Source organism: Oncorhynchus nerka, linkage group LG21, assembly GCF_034236695.1.
Source record: "Oncorhynchus nerka isolate Pitt River linkage group LG21, Oner_Uvic_2.0, whole genome shotgun sequence".
NCBI classification, from domain to species: Eukaryota; Metazoa; Chordata; class Actinopteri; order Salmoniformes; family Salmonidae; genus Oncorhynchus; species Oncorhynchus nerka.
The window spans coordinates 9909461-9926156 of NC_088416.1; positions in this window are offsets into that span (position 1 = coordinate 9909461).

The window sequence follows — 16696 nt, forward strand, 5'->3', positions numbered from 1 at the left end:
AACCAATGAATACAGACAATGACTATAGGCATTAGACGACAGTGAAGAAACTGGGTTTACAAAGTGTAAAGGTGAACTGTGTCCTTCTGCAACTGAATGTAAGACACAACCAGAGGACAGAGAGTCGATCGTAATCCTTTATGCGGCTTTCACATAAGTCTTGCAGAATTGTTTCTCACTGCAGTTTTCAATGCTATGTATCCTTTACCGCTATGCATTATAAGGAGTCATAGACACTGACGGATCTATATCATTAACTGTCTGCTATTGCCAGGACCATGTGATCTGACCAGGAAAAACTCAGGGCCCTAATTATTGAGTATGTATATCTACGGCCGTAGATGGTGTAACACAGCAACGAACAAGGGCACCACTGACTACCCAGAAGGACACAGCCACCTCACGGAAAGAGGAGGAATTGTCCCCCCACTAGCCTAACTAAACACACGCAAAAAAAGAGACGAGCAACTATTTCATTTTGGAGAGAGAGAGGGGGAAAGAGAGAAGAAGGGAGGAAAGAAGGGAGGGTAGGGGAAAGAAAGGGAAAGAAAAGCAGAGGAGAGTGAATAATTGATGTGGCCCCGGTCCCGGTGCTGGTTCCAGCAGCTCACACTATCTCACAAAGACATTTAGCAATGATTCAGATCAAAGAGCCACAGACTCCCGCTGCTAAGCTGAAAGGCAAAGCCCACCGATTGCCTTCTCCCCAGCACTAATAATATCGTCTTTATGCAGTTAATAAACTGCACACTTCAGTCAAACTATATCATTACGGCCGACTTAGGAACTAATCATTTAAAAGCAGAGAATCGCCTCTGTTCTCTGCTTTAAACCAAACAACATTGTACTGCATGCTGGGGCTGGGAGTAGGCATGTGTGTGTGTGTGTGTGTGTGTGTTTGGAAGGGGACATTAAAGCTTTGTCACAGTGTATAGTGAGCGCGTGAGGCAGGCTTGTAAACACACTGTCTACTTCGGTCGATACGGACTTGAAGAACACTATTGAAGTTGCCGGGCCTTATAAGGCCACAGGGCAGCATCAGGTTTGGTCAGAACCTCCCACACACACACACACACACACACACACACACACACACACACTTGCACGCAAGCACACACGACATGCACACACACGTAAATGCACACACACAACAAACGTGTACACACACAGATGCGCACGTACACACACACGCATGCACATACGGCACACACACGCATTACACACACACGTGAACCCAAACGCGCGCGAACATGCACCCATACACACACGAATGCAGGCACGCATACATACACACACACACCATGGGAGGTTGGTGGCACCTTAATTGGAGAGGACAGCCTCGTGGCAACAGCTGGAGTGGAATAAGTGGAATGGTATCAAATACATCAAACACATGGTTTGATGCTATTCCATATACTCTGTTCCGGCCATTATCATGAGCAAGTCCTCCCCTCAGCAGCCTCCTGTGACACACACACACAAACACGCCACCCCCTTTAGTTTTGTTAGGAACCTATCACTTCATCAAATGTGTGTTTGTTGTGTGTGAATGTATGTGTGTGTTTGCATGTGTTCACGGTAGGGCAAGCAGCAAAGTCCTCGTTCTGTCTGATGTCAACTGGCTTCCAGTAGCACATCTTAGTGAAAAGCTCCACTGTTTTCCCATTTGCATTTCATAATCATAATCTTTCTCACCGAAAAGACTGTAACACAAACAGGGCTTTAGACAAAAGGGGTGACTGGGAGTGCAATAGAATAGGGGATGTCATTGTAACGGAACATTCATGTGGTGCTCATCCCAAAACAACCACTAGCTTCTATCCCTTACCCCTACTCTCATGCACTTGTGGAGACCTGAGAGGACTGGATAAGGAATGTGGTAAATGCTTCGTCATGACCTACAAAACGCTGAGGGGTAGGGGAGGGGTTGATATGGGATTGGGCATTCTTCCGCATACAGTCCTCCAGTCTATAGAGGGCGCCCTCTAACTAATCCAAACATTGTTCATTGACTCAAGGAATTCAGCTCTTATCTGCTGGTACTATGTAATGATTCCAATGATACATACAACTATTTTCTCTCCCATGAGATATAATATGTTTAGCCAGTTGGACTACAACAATAGTTATATTCACACAGTAGCACAATGAAACACAATCACCACAAACAATACTAGGTGTGCTTCATGTAACCACCTCAGGGTGATATAATGACAGTTGATCTGCTTGAGACGTTACATAAATGCTCTTAAAATAACCCTTTGTGACTTTAGATCGAAAAGGGGATGTTTGAGCAATCGTCAGTTAGGCCGCAGGCTCCTATGGCCGTGTCGCGGGAATACTGTTTCTATGTAATAGAGACACCGTGTGAAGGTTAAGTCTCTGGTTCCGTATCAGTGATGTGGCGTCATGTTGTGGTTACGGAAATGGTTGAAGGACACTGTTCTCAGGATAGCCCAAGTTGAAAACCAGGTAGGGCCAAAAAAGTATGCTTACAGGATTGACTGACACCAGAACAGATCTTTGACTCCCCTGCACTGGAAAACAGGATGGATCAACTCTACAGAACAACTGGACTGAGATCAGTATACAAAAAATTACAGGTTAGTGAAGGTGGATGGTGAAGTTCCGCCGTAGAGTTCAGTTACAGTGATCAGATGACACACCAGATCAGCACCTTGCTCTGGGATGGGGCTAGTGTGCGCGCACACACACACGCACGCACACACACACACACACACACACACACACACACACACACACACACACACACACACACACACACACACACAGGTAGGGGTCAGCAGCTGTTAGGTTGTCTGTCCAGATGGAAGGAGCTCCAGGGGTCAACACACACAGGACACTGCAGCTGTATCAGACGGCCCAAACATCACTAGAGTTACCCTTTCAATCCTGGGCTGTGGCTTCGCTCACCTCACTTCTGGTCAGGTGCCTTATAAGAAACCAGACTACCTGGGTTGAGATATTCAATTAATTTGACGTGGTATTGGTAATCCCTGTATATAGCTTCATTCTTGTGTGTTTTATTTGTCTTGTATTTTACCTTCTTGTTTAACTCTGCATCATTGTGAAAGAGCTTGTACGTTTCGCTCCAAGGTTGCATCCGGGCGCATGTGACAAATACAATTTGATTTGATTTGAATTCAATTCGGCACCACACAGTATCAAAGTTCATAAAGGAATGGTACTGGCACAAGCTGACGCCGTTGATTATTCAGCGATAGCTGACGCTGACCACATTGACACCAGAGGAGTAATAGACAGACAAACATCATTTGAGAGAATCAAAAATATAGTCCAGAAGAAGATAGGAAGCTGTGGATTCGTTGAGAAAGTTCGTCAACCACAACTAGGAAGAAGGTGTCCTTTGATGACCTGATTTCTCGCGACGATGCCTAGACGATAGTGATCAAATGCCGCCTACACTGGGCAAAATGTGACAAGACCAAAATGAGAGAAAGGTGACGATAACCTATTTTAAAAACCCCACAAACTGTCCTGTCGATGGCAATAGGCATAGTTCTGCTGTCCAGTGGGTTTGAAGCTTGTCTGTTATCTCACCACTAGAAAGAAATCGTGCTTATCACGTAAGAACCTCAAAGAGAAAGGTTCAAATGCTGTTCTGCTTTATTTATTTCACTTTTAACTAACATTTTTTCTTCATTGTGCCAGAGATGTGCCTTAATTTTGCTGCCTAGCTATACAGTATGTAAAGTTCAAAAAACACACTACACATAGAAGTCCTTAGACGTGCAGGGAGGTGTCGAGAGGGACTGGTGGAACACACAGCAGTGCCAAGCTGAGAGCCACAAGTCTGTAGAGCCTTCTACCTTTAGGACCTGAGGAACAACACACACATTACTCTGCTGGGGTCCTATTTCCAACGGCTCTGGTCAAAAGTAGTGCAGTACAAGGCCTCTCGGGTGGCGCAGTGGTCTAAGGCACTACATCGCAGTGCTAGCTGTGCCACCAGAGACTCTGTGTTCAAGCCCAGGCTCTGTCGCAGCCGGCCGCGACCGGGAGGTCCATGGGGCGACGCACAATTGGCCTAGCGTCGTCCGGGTTAGGGAGGGTTTGGCCGGTAGGGATATCCTTGTCTCATCGCAAACTAGCGACTCCTGTGGCGGGCTGGGTGCAGTGCGCGCTGACCAGGTCGCTAGGTGTACAGCGTTTCCTCCAACACATTGGTGCCGCTGGCTTCCGGGTTGCTTGTGTTAAGAAGCAGTGAGGCTTGGTTGTGTTGCGCTTCGGAGGACGCATGACTCTCAACCTTTTTCTCTCCTGAGTCCGAACGGGAGTTGTAGTGACAAGACAGTAACTACTAACAAATGGGGAGTAGTGCAGTACATAGGGAATAGTGTTCCATTTTGAGGCACAGCCCCTGACTTCCTGCACCACTGAACATGGTTGGACTGCAGTTACTGACTTCAAAAACGGTGTGGTTCCCTGGAGTCCTTCACTATAAACAACACCAGTATTTCAACTGAACATACAGAAATGTTTATAGTACAATCTTCTCTCTTACCAGATGTTTGGGCCACATGTAGTTTTTTTGTCATGTTGGACATCGCATTGACATACGTTGCCGAATCCTCCGAAAGGTTTGTTTCAATCTCATGGATTTCAGAACGACTTAAGCACTGACAAACACTGCCATCTCTGTTATCTTGGTTGCGTGAACGTGTTACGGTGTTTCTCTCCTCTGATGTACAGCTCTGTGTGTGCTTTTTAACCCATCCAAAGACAGGAAACTGTCATATCAGACAGGAGAAGAAGTAAGGGGACGTGAGTGACTGTCGCGCAAGCTAGATATTTAATCACTATGGGCAATCTAGGGCCCACAGGGCACTGGTCAAAACTATGTAGGGATCAGGATGCCATTTGGGACTGACGCATTGTCTAGTGAAGTCAACACCAGTGATGTATGGAGCTCCACGTGGACGAGGTGATGTAGAACGTGTGCTTCATTCTATAGCTAGAGGACCCCTGGTATCTCCAGGAGTGAGAAGTATAATGTTGTCTTTATCTGTTGTCTAGTACTGCCATCTACTTTAAGTGCTGCCTGTCTTCCCAGTAGCCTACTTGGTGTGTGAACTGCTGACTGCTCATCATTTGCAGATGATTGTTGACACATCAACCAGGATTCAGGGGCAGGGCAACTTGTAACTTGTTTTGATAATCAGTGGCTGTATTGGAGGGGGAGTGGTTTCTCCTCTCCTAGGCAATCAGCAATTAGTAGAATGTGGCGTGCTCTTCACCTCTGCTAGGCAATTAGTGTTAGTACTTCAGTCTCCCCTGGTTTCTCAGCAGCAGCTGTAGGTGGAGGTCGTGTCGGTCTCGTGGCAAAACGAATGCAAGACCGTCACCGAAACAAAGCTTCAAACCACTCTTTCACGGGAGCATCTTATTTTCTGATGATGTCATTTACTCCTTTGTAGCTTTGGCAACTCTGTGTTGATTCTCCAGTAGGCATTACAGACGCTCCCTTGGCTGCAACCATTCTAATTTAGTGAACCCTGCACGCACGACCCGTGCGGAATTCCGGGTCTCTGGCGATCAGCCTATGCTTCCCTTCAGTCCCTGGACTTTTTGGTCCTGAAGGAAACATGGACCACTACAGAGAACACTGATATTCCAGCTGCTCTCTTCGTCGGATTACTTTTTCTCTCCTAGTCCAAGAGCATCTGGTCATTGTGGTGGTGGCACAGGGCTACTCATTTCTTGTAACTGGAGATTTTTTCCCTTCTCTTTTTTTTCTCCCTCTCTCACCTGTCCATCTCCTCATTTGAATTCCATGCTGTCACTGTCACTTGTCGACTCAAGCTCAACATTGTTGTCATCTATCACCCACCAGGCGCCCTCGGAGAGCTCATTTCCTGATGGCTCTTCGTACTTGGCGACTTCTTGACGTCTGCCTTCGATTCATTTATTTCCAACTGTCCGTGCGTCTTTTGACCTCCCACTCTCCCGATCCCCTACAACTCACAAGTCAGGCAATACGCTTGACCTCATCTTTACTAGAAGCTGCTCGCCTACTAATCTCACTGCAACCCCCCCCCCCCTCCAGGTCTCTGATCACTACTTTGTTTCCTTTACTCTCCCTTTCCTCCAACCCTAGCCACAGCCCCTGCCCAGATGGTCATTGGCCATCGCATGCTTTGTTCTCTCTCTCCCACTACTTTCTCCTCTTCTACCCTATCATCTTTCCCTTCTGCTAAATCCATCTTCCTTCCTGATTCTTCCTCCCTGGTTCCACTCACACAGAACTACCCTAAGCCTTCTCCCCTCTCTCCAGATGATAAATCCTGTGACTAGTGAGGTCTGGCCACTCGCACTTGACTCATCTGATGTCAAACTATAGACCTGTATCCCTTTCTTTTCTTTCCAAAACACTTGAGCGTGCTGTCTCTGATCAACCCAGTCGTTATCTCACTCAGAACGATCATCGTGACCGGTCAGGCTTCAAGACGGGTCACTCAACCCGAGACTCTGCTCTTCTCTGTGTCACGAAGGCTCTCCACTTTGCCAAAGCTGACTCTCTTCTCTCTCCTCTGTTCTCATCCTCCTAGATCTACACGCTGCCTTCGATACTGTGAAACATCAGATCCTCCTCCCCAGCCTTTCAGGCCTGGTTGTCTCAGACTCTGCACACTCTTGGATTGCACCCTGCACACTTCGCTCCTACCAGGTGACGTGGAGAGGCTCTGTCTACACCACATGCTCTCACTAATGGTGTCCCCCAGGGCTTGGTTCTTGGCCCTCTCCTCTTCTCTCTATACACCAAGTCACTCAGCTATGTCGTATCCTCACATCTCCTATCATTGCTCTCTGAAAGACACTCCACTACTTTTCTCCCCCTTCTGACACCCAGGTGGCGACACGCGCTTCTGCGTGCCTGGCAGTTATCTCAGCTTGGATGTCGGCCCACCACCTCATGCTCAACCTCGACAAGACAGCACTGCTTCTCCTACCAGGGAAGTACATTGGCGTGACCCTGGACAACACCCTGTCATTCTCTGCAAACATCAAAGGAGTGACTCGCTCCTGCAGATTCACGCTCTACAACATCCGTAGAGTACGACCCTACCTCTCACAGGAAGCAGCGCAGGTCCTAATCCAGACACTTGTCATTTCCCGTCTGGACTACAGCAACTCGCTGTTGGCTGGGCTCCCTCTTTGTGCAATCAAACCCCAGCAACGTACGCAGAACGCTGCAGCCTGCCTGGTTTTAAACCTTCATGGCACCCTGCTTCTCTGCACACTCCACTGGCTTCCAGTTGAAGCTCACATCCACTACAAGACCATGGTGCTTGCCCACGGAGCAGCAAGAGGAACTATCCTCTCCCTCCCTTCAAGCTATGCTCAAACCCTACAGCCCAACCTCATTGCAATGCCAAACTTAGCATACATGTTTGGCATATGACACAGAGTAGGACTGAAATGTTAGCACATAACAGGTCTGGATTTCAGGCAAGTTAGCTACAGGATCTTAATTTGACCTGTATTGTCCCAGCAAAATAATCCTGCAGAAACAGGCATTGCACTTTGAGTACATAATGATGCTTGATAGATGGTTGGGCTATTAACTGGCCAAAAGTAGTCGACGTGAAAAGGGCAGCACTGTCAACATCACTGTGTTAGTGTGTGTTCAGTGAATTCATGTCCATCACAAAGCTCATTGGCATTTCCCGCGCTGCAGGAAAATCCTCAGCGACAAAAGGGTGATCAAATGAAGATACATATGTACACTGTGTTCTCTGAATTGTGATAGACATTATTCAAATTCTGAGTTGCGTCTAGCTACACATAATGTATTCAAGAATATATTCTAACTCTACTGTAACTACAGCACAGCAATAACAACAATATAGCCTATTGTAGCTTGCCGAGACTGTCATATTTCTGTGGCCATAGAATGTACTGGTCGACTGTAACAAGACAAACAGCACAGTTACAGAGCTGACCCAGGATCTGCTTCGAAGGTAAACATCACCCTTAAGCATTACCGCCAGGCCAGGGTAGGTCCCATGGCATCCGTATCCACGTTGGCAGCACTATAAAGTCCAATAGGATCTCTCTCCAACACCCTCTCTCTTGTTTGACCAGCAGCCAGACCGCTCTGCCAAGCTAGCCTCTATTATCCAGTCTGGGCCAACAAAAAAGGCAAGCTAGTTTTTCAGTTTGACAATCCCACGCTGCCTCGGCTTATCCACACCCCATTCCTTTCTCGTTCCCCCTCTTCTCCTGAAAGAAAGACACAGAGATGGGGGGGGGGTTGCCTCATGGTAGGTTGCTGTTTTATATGAAATGTATGAGGGAAGAAAGGAGAGAAGGGGGAGAGAATGAAAGAAAGGGAGACTTGGGTCTTGGTGAGGGTTGGTGTGTAAGAGCCCGGAGCCACTTCAGAAGCAGTGGGTCTTAGATTGGATGGGTTTGTTTGGAGAAGCCCTCTAAAGCCAAATGTGGGATTACCCAAACGCAGGTTCCCATGAAACACCACCACATCAATCATAAAGGGGGTTACACACATGCATGCACAGACACGCAAATGTGCAAGCAAACAGGCATGAACACACACACACACACACATGCACATACAGTGCCTTTGGAAAGTATTCAGATCATTTACTTGTCCCACATTCTGTTAGGTTAAAGACTGATTCTAAAATTGATTAAATGCTTTTTTCCCCCCTCGTCAATCTACACACAATACCCCATAATGACAAAGCAAAAACAGTTTTTTTGACATGTTTGATCATTTATTAAAGATAAACTGAAATCACATTTACATAAGTATTCCGACCCTTTACTAAGTGCTTGGTTGAAGCACCTTTGGCAGCGATTACAGCCCAGCGTCTTCTTGGGTATGATGCTACAAGCTTGGCACACCTGTATTTGGGGAGTTACTCCCATTTCTTTCTGCAGATCCTCTCAAACTCTTTCTGGTTGGATGGGGAGCGTTGCTGCACAGCTATTTTTGGGTCTCTCCAGAGATGTTCGATTGGGTTCAAGTCCAGGCTCTGGCTGGGCCACTCAAGGACATTCAGAGACTTGTCCCGAAGCCATTCCTGCGTTGTCTTGGCTGTGTGCTTAGGGTCGTTGTCCTGTTGGAATGTGAACCTTAATGAAGGATCTCTCTGTACTTTGCTCCGTTCATCTTTGCCTCGATCCTAACTAGTCTCCTAGTCCCTGCCGCTGAACAACATCCCCACAGCATGATGCTGCCACCATCATGCTTCACCGTAGGGATGGTGCCAGGTTTCCTCCAGGTGTGACTCTTAGCATTCAGGCCAAAGAGCTCAATCTTGGTTTCATCAGACCAGAGAATCTTTTTTCTCGTGTTCTTAGAGTCTTTGCCTTTTGGCAAATTCCAAGCAGGCTGTCGTACCTTTTACTGAGGAGTGGCTTATTTCTGGCCACTCTACCATAAAGGCCTGATTGGTGGAGTGCTGCAGAGATGGTTGTCCTTCTGGAAGGTTCTCCCATCTCCACAGATGACCTCTAGAGGTCTGTCAGAGTGACCATCGGGTTCTTGGTCACCGGGCGGCCAGTTCTAGGAAAAGTCTTGGTGGTTCCAAACTTCTTCCATTTAAGACTGTTTTTGGGGACCTTCAATTCTGCAGAATTTGTTTAGTACCCTCCCCCAGATCTGTGCCTCGACACAATACTGTCTCGGAGCTCTGCGGACAATTCCTTCCTCATGGCTTGGTTTTTGCTCTGACATGCACTGTCAACTTTTGTCACTTATATAGACAGGTGTGTGCCTTTCCAAATCATGTCCAATCAATTGAATTTACCACAGGTGGACTCCAATGAAGTTGTAGAAACATCTCAAGGATGATCCATGGAAACAGGATGCACCTGAGCTCAATTTCAAGTCTCATAGCAAAGGGTCTGAATACTTATGTAAATGTTTTTTTTTCTTCTAAACACCTGTTTTCACTTTGTCATTATGGGGTATTGTGGTTATATTGCTGAGTATTTTTTATTTATTTAATCCATTTTAGAATAAGGCTGTAAAAGTAACAAAATATGGAAAAAGTCAAGGGGTCTGAATACTTTCCGAAAGCACTGTATCCACATACGCACATGTACGTACAAACACATGTACACATGTACACACAAACCTCAACACTCTCTGACCACTTGTAATGAAGAAAGGAGAACTCCTTCCCGGACCCCTTTCTCTCACCACGTTCACTCTGAGGAGAAACAGTTTCCCAGAATGGCAGTAAAGGAGGGACATAATGTACTGTAGAAGCCTGGTGCTGGTGTAAAGGGAGGAAGGGACATAGACACCTCAAATATTTAACAGGCTCAATATATTGCACGAGTGAGGGAAGTTGCTTGGAATCGTGGATAGGCTGTTCCTTTCTGCTTGCGTGCCATCTTGTGGTGATGGTAGTCCCCCCTGGTGAAATCGCTGTGGGATTAGCTGCCGTGACGATCCCCCCCCATTTGCCATGCCGATCCGGCCCAGCCTCGTTTCCCTTTGATCTCCCTATGCCACCCTAGTGGCAGATTGGACAACTAGAGCAACTGTTAGCCCCTTGTCCTCACCTCACTGTCCACTCAACAGACAGCAGAGCTAGCCTAGCCTACATGGCATACGCATCCATCCTCAACATCTCTGCTAGCATCATTAGCACTGCTAAAGTCAGGAGGCCTCAGAGGCAGCTGTCAAATGAACTAGATTCCAATGCTAGGTCAAAGGTCGCTCCCACGCTAGGCGCTAACTCCGTCAAGCTCACTGTTAAGCTTGGTTTGTCTCTTTGAATTTGAAGACCACTTAAAGGGATAGTTTGTGAGAGGCCCAGTTGAGCTAGCCTCAGCATGGGGTGTAGCCTGCGGTTGTCACCTGTCATGAGACAATTCACCAAGAGAAGACAAGGGGATTGATGGACTAGGGCACATATGTCAGAGTCAAGGCCCGCGGGCCACATCCGGCCCGCAAGAAGGTTTTTTACGGCCCCTGGGATGATCTTGATTTATTATTAGAACCGGCCCGCAGCAAGCCGGCAGCCCGCAGATCTTTTACACGCACCAATACTACATTTCCCACAATGCAAAGGTGACGCACCGAGCAGTAGGCTGCTTCATTTCAATATTTATTGGCACAGCAGTCGTCAGCATCACAGTAAAATTAACTTTCAGATACCCATCAAAAATGGCAAACGGAAGGTGGATACTGAGAACCGGGGTTTCAAACAAGGTGGGAGTCGGAGTATATGTTCACGAAGGTAGCTGGAAAACCTGTGTGTCTTCTGTGTGGAGAAAGTGTGGCGGTACTGAAAGAGTATAATCTGAGACGACATTATGAAACGAAACACGCGGACAAAAACAAGAATATGGACATGGAACAAAGGCTACAAAAGGCAGAGGAATTAAAACGAGGCCTCAAATCTCGACAGGCTCTGTTCAAAAAAAGCCAAATCACAAGGCCAGGCTGCTGTCAAGGCCAGTTTTATTTTGGCAGAAGAGATCGCTAAATCAGCCCGGCCATTTACGGAGGGGGATTTCATCAAAAACTGCATGATTAAAGTTTGTGACGAAGTTTGCCCAGAAAAAGGCAACTCTTTTTAAATGTGAGTCTGAGCAGAAACACCATTGCCGAGAGAGTAGACCAGTTGTCCATCAATCTAAAAGAGCAGCTTGTGAAAAGGGAAAAGATTTTATTGCATATTCCTTGGCTGTGGATGAGAGCACCGACATTTCTGACATTGCCCAGTTGTCAATTTTCATCCGCGGAGTGGACTCCAACCTAAAGCGTGACAGAGGAGTTTTTGGCTTTACGTCCTATGCATGGCACAACTACGGGGCATGATTTGTATGAAGAGGTGTCAAGATGTGTAAATGAGATGGAGCTGCCTTGGGAAAAACTCGTGGGTTTGACAACCGACGGAGCACCTGCGATGTGTGGACACAGGAGCGGACTTGTGGCGAAGATACGGGAAAAGATGCAAGAGGAAAACGCGACAGGTGAGCTGACAGCTTATCATTGTATCATACACCAGGAAGCGTTGTGCGGTAAAGCCTTGAAAATGGAGCATGTAATGAGCATCATCACGCGCACAGTTAACTTTATCAGAGCCAAAGGTTTGAATCACCGCCAGTTCAAGGCATTTCTGACGGAGTTAGAAACGGAGCATGGTGATTTGCCTTATCACACAGAGGTGCGATGGCTAAGCCAGGGAAAGGTGCTTCAAAGATGTTTCGAGCTTCGTGAGGAGATTTGTCTGTTCTTGGACAGCAAAGGGAAAGACACAACACAACTCCGAGACGAAATGTTTCTGTGTGAAATGGCTTTTCTGTGTGACATTACGAGTCATCTGAATGCAATAAACTTGCAGCTGCAGGGTCGGGATCGTGTCATCTCTGATATGTACAGTACAGTGAAGGCATTTAAAACCAAACTGACTCTGTGGGAGACGCAGATGCGGAAAGAAAATTTGAGCCACTTTCCCAGCTGCCAGACCATGAAAGAGAAGCTCTCTACCAGTGCGTTCCCGAGCACACAGTTGGCTGATAAAATAGGTATGCTTGCCGCTGACTTTCGACCCGATTTGCTGACTTTGAAGCACAAAAAAGCAGGTTGGAACTGCTCGGTAACCCATTTGCTGTTGACGTGGAAAGCTCACCACCAAACCTCCAAATGGAGTTGATTGACCTCCAATGCAATGATGCACTGAGGGCAAAATATGCGGCAGTGGGTGCTGCGGAGTTCGCCCGTTTCCTCCCGGCACAATGCCCCAGCTGCGCATCCAGGCTGCTCAAACGTTGTCTATGTTTGGCAGCACATACCTGTGTGAACAACTGTTTTCTTTGATGAACCTGAACAAAACATCACACAGAAGTCGACTTACTGCTGAACACCTCCACTCAATTCTGAGGATTTCTTCAGCTCAGAGCCTTACCCCGAACATTGATGAACTTGTGGAAAAGATGGGACACCACCAAGTATCACCCTCAACCTCAAACAAGTGAACATTACTGTGCAATCACATATTTAGAGTTTTTACTCAGTTCAAGTTTAAAAGTTAAAATTTAATATTTGTTTTCACTGCATGTTACTTCTCCTTAAACAAAGTGTTTTTTTTGATTAATAGATTTTTGCACTTTATTTTTTTGTATTTCAATCCAATTATATTTTAAAAATATTTCAGTTGAGTGGATGATAGAAAATTGCTATTATTGTTTTTTCTTTGAAGTAAATTTAGCCCACTTTTGCTAAAATAGAAAATATAGTCTACTGATGGTGCCTTGAATACCGGTTTCTTTCATTTAATGTTCATGTTATGGGGATATTTATATAAAGGAAATTTGTCTTTTGTGTCTGTTGAAAATTAAAGATTACTGACAGAGCCATAAGAAAATATTGCTTTATTTATCTGATCATATTGTAATATATTTGTTAGGTTTTCAGTAGGTTCAATTAGGTTCACTAGACTATATGCGTCATTTAAAAAAATTTCAATGAACATTCGAACAGTCCGGCCCTCGTCTTGTAGCTGATTTTTTTATTTGGCCCTCCGTCCATTTGACTTTGACACCCCTGGACTAGGGGATCCTCAAAGTTCCTCATTTTACCTTTACATTTGAGTAATTTAGCAGACTTACAGAAGCAATTAAGGTTAAGTGCCTTGCTCAAGGGCACATTGACAGATTTTCACCTAATCGGCTCTGGGCTTGAAACCAGCAACCAATCGGAGGTTGAACATGCACTCAGGCACATACATACGTGTGACACACGCACACTAACACACTCACTGACACCTGGAGAAGATTAGGTTGTTTCAGTACAGGGCATCTCCCGTTACTAGCAGTGGTGTAAAGTACTTAAGTAGTACTTTAATGTACTTTTACTTAAGTCGGTTTTGTTGGTAGCTGTACTTTACTATTCATATTTTTGACAACTTTTACTTCCCTACATTCCTAAAGAAAATAAAGTACTTTTTACGCCATACATTGTCCCTGACACCCAAAAGTTACATTTTGACAAGAAAATGGTCCGATTGACTCACGTATCAAGAGAACATCCCTAGTAATCCCTACTGCCTCTGATCTGGCGGACTCATTCAACTCAAATGCTTCATTTGTAAATTGTGTCTGAGTGTTGGAGTGTGCCCTTCGCTATCTGTAAATACAAAAGTGAAAATAAAAATTGTCCCACCTGGTTTGCTTAATATAAGGAATTTGAAATGATTTATACTTTTACTTTTGATGCTGAAATATATTTTAACAATTCGGTTGACTTTTGATACTTAACTAAATGTAAAACCAAATACTTAGACTTTCCCTCAAGTAATACTTTTACTGGGTGACTTTCACTTTTGCTTGAGTCATTTTCTATTAAGGTATCTTTACTTTTATTCAATGATGACAATTGGGTACTTTTTCCACCACAGAACAGGGCCCTGATATCTGCCTTTCTACCCCTCTCTCTTTCCTTCTCTCCTTCACACTCACCCTTTACTTCTGGTCCTCTCACTTCTTCCACTTCTAAATGACAAAAGGAGCTAGTGACACTTTCTCAAATTTGGACATCAAGGTCAGAAATACAGCTGATTTTCATTATTATCCTCCAATCAGGAACTGATTCAGACGTAGGAGTCCAATCATGAATTAGTCAATTACCTACCGTGGAATAAATAAAACCAGCAGTACTCTGGACCTCAAGGCTCAAATTTAAATTGCCCCTGAACTAGTGTACCAAGAAAACTAGTCAACAGTCAAATCCCCTTTTTTCTATGAATTGCATCTTCATGGTGTAATATAATGTATTAGTGTACTTTCTGAACTGCCAGATTTGAAGGCCTATGCACTATCTGTGTGTATAGGTGTACATATATCTGTAGGCAAGGGCATAGCCGAAGTGTGAGTTCGAGACAAAGCAAGTCAGAGATAGACAGAGAGACGGCCACACACACACAACTATGCTTTGTGGTTTGCAACAGTCACCTTCACTGCAAGACAGATGTTTGTGTGGCATGTGTGAAAGGTAACATTCATTAGCTCTCAAGACCATTTCTCCAGTGGGGAGAACAAGTATTTGATACACTGCCAATTTTGCAGGTTTTCCTACTTACAAAGCATGTAGAGGTCTGTCATTTTTATCAAAGGTGCACCTCAACTGTGAGAGACGGAATCTAAAACAAAAATCCAGAAAATCACATTGCATGATTTTTAAGTAATTAATTAGCATTGTATTGCATGACATAAGTATTTGATCACCTACCAACCAGTAAGAATTCTGTCTCTCGGAGACCTGTTAGTTTTTCTTTAAGAATCCCTCCTGTTCTCCACTCATTACCTGTATTAACTGCACCTGTCCACACACTCAATCAAACAGACTCCAACCTCCCCACAATGGCCAAGACCAGAGAGCTGTGTAAGGACATCAGGGATAAAATTGTAGACCTGCACAAGGCTGGGATGGGCTACAGGACAATAGGCAAGCAGCTTGGTGAGAAGGCAACAACTGTTGGCGCAATTATTAGAAAATGGAAGAAATTCAAGATGACGGTTAATCACCCTCGGTCAGGGGCTCCATGCAAGATCTCACCTCGTGGGGCATCAATGATCATGAGGAAGGTGAGGGATCAGCCCAGATCTATATGGCAGGACCTGGTCAATGACCTGAAGAGAGCTGGGACCACAGTCTCAAAGAAAACCATTAGTAACACACTACGCCGTCATGGATTAAAATCCTGCAGTGTACGCAAGGTCCCCCTGCTCAAGCCAGCGCATGTCCAGGCCCGTCTGAAGTTTGCCAATGACCATCTGGATGATCCAGAGGAGGAATGGGAGAAGGTCCTTCTTTGGGGATGCTTTTCTGCAAAGGGGACAGGACGACTGCACCATATTGAGGGGAGGATGGATGGGGCCATGTATCGCGAGATCTTGGCCAACAACCTCCTTCCCTAAGAGCATTGAAGATGGGTCGTGGCTGGGTCTTCCAGCATGACAACGACCCGAAACACACAGCCAGGGCAACTACGGAGTGGCTCCGTAAGAAGCATCTCAAGGTCCTGGAGTGGCCTAGCCAGTCTCCAGACCTGAACCCAATAGAAAATCTTTGGAGGGAGCTGAAAGTCTGTATTGCCCATCGACAGCCCCGAAACCTGAAGGGTCTGGAGAAGGTCTGTATGTAGGAGTGGGCCAAAATCCCTGCTGCAGTGTGTGCAAACCTGGTCAAGACCTACAGGAAACATATGATCTCTGTAATTGCAAACCAAGGTTTCTGTACCAAATATTAAGATCTGCTTTTCTGATGTATCAAATACTTATGTCATGCAATAAAATGCAAATTAATTACTTAATAATCATACAATGTGATTTTCTGGATTTTTGTTTTAGATTCCGTCTCTCACAGTTGAAGTGTACCTATGATAAAAATGTCAGACCTCTACATGCTTTGTAAGTAGGAAACACTGCTGATTTTGCAGGTTATCAAATACTTCTTCTCCCCACTGTATGTGTCTCAAAAAAGCTAAATTTGTTCGCATTAATCCAGAGGCGGAATTTGGCTCGACAAGTGATCAAAGAGCAGTCGCGCGTCGCCAGGTGCTGCGACAAATCCTCGTTTTTTGTTGTTTTTTCTTCACTGAAAAGAGAGAGAGAGAGAGAGAGAAAAAACAATGCTTGGGCGAACTGCTGTTGTGTCTGAGGGAGAGAG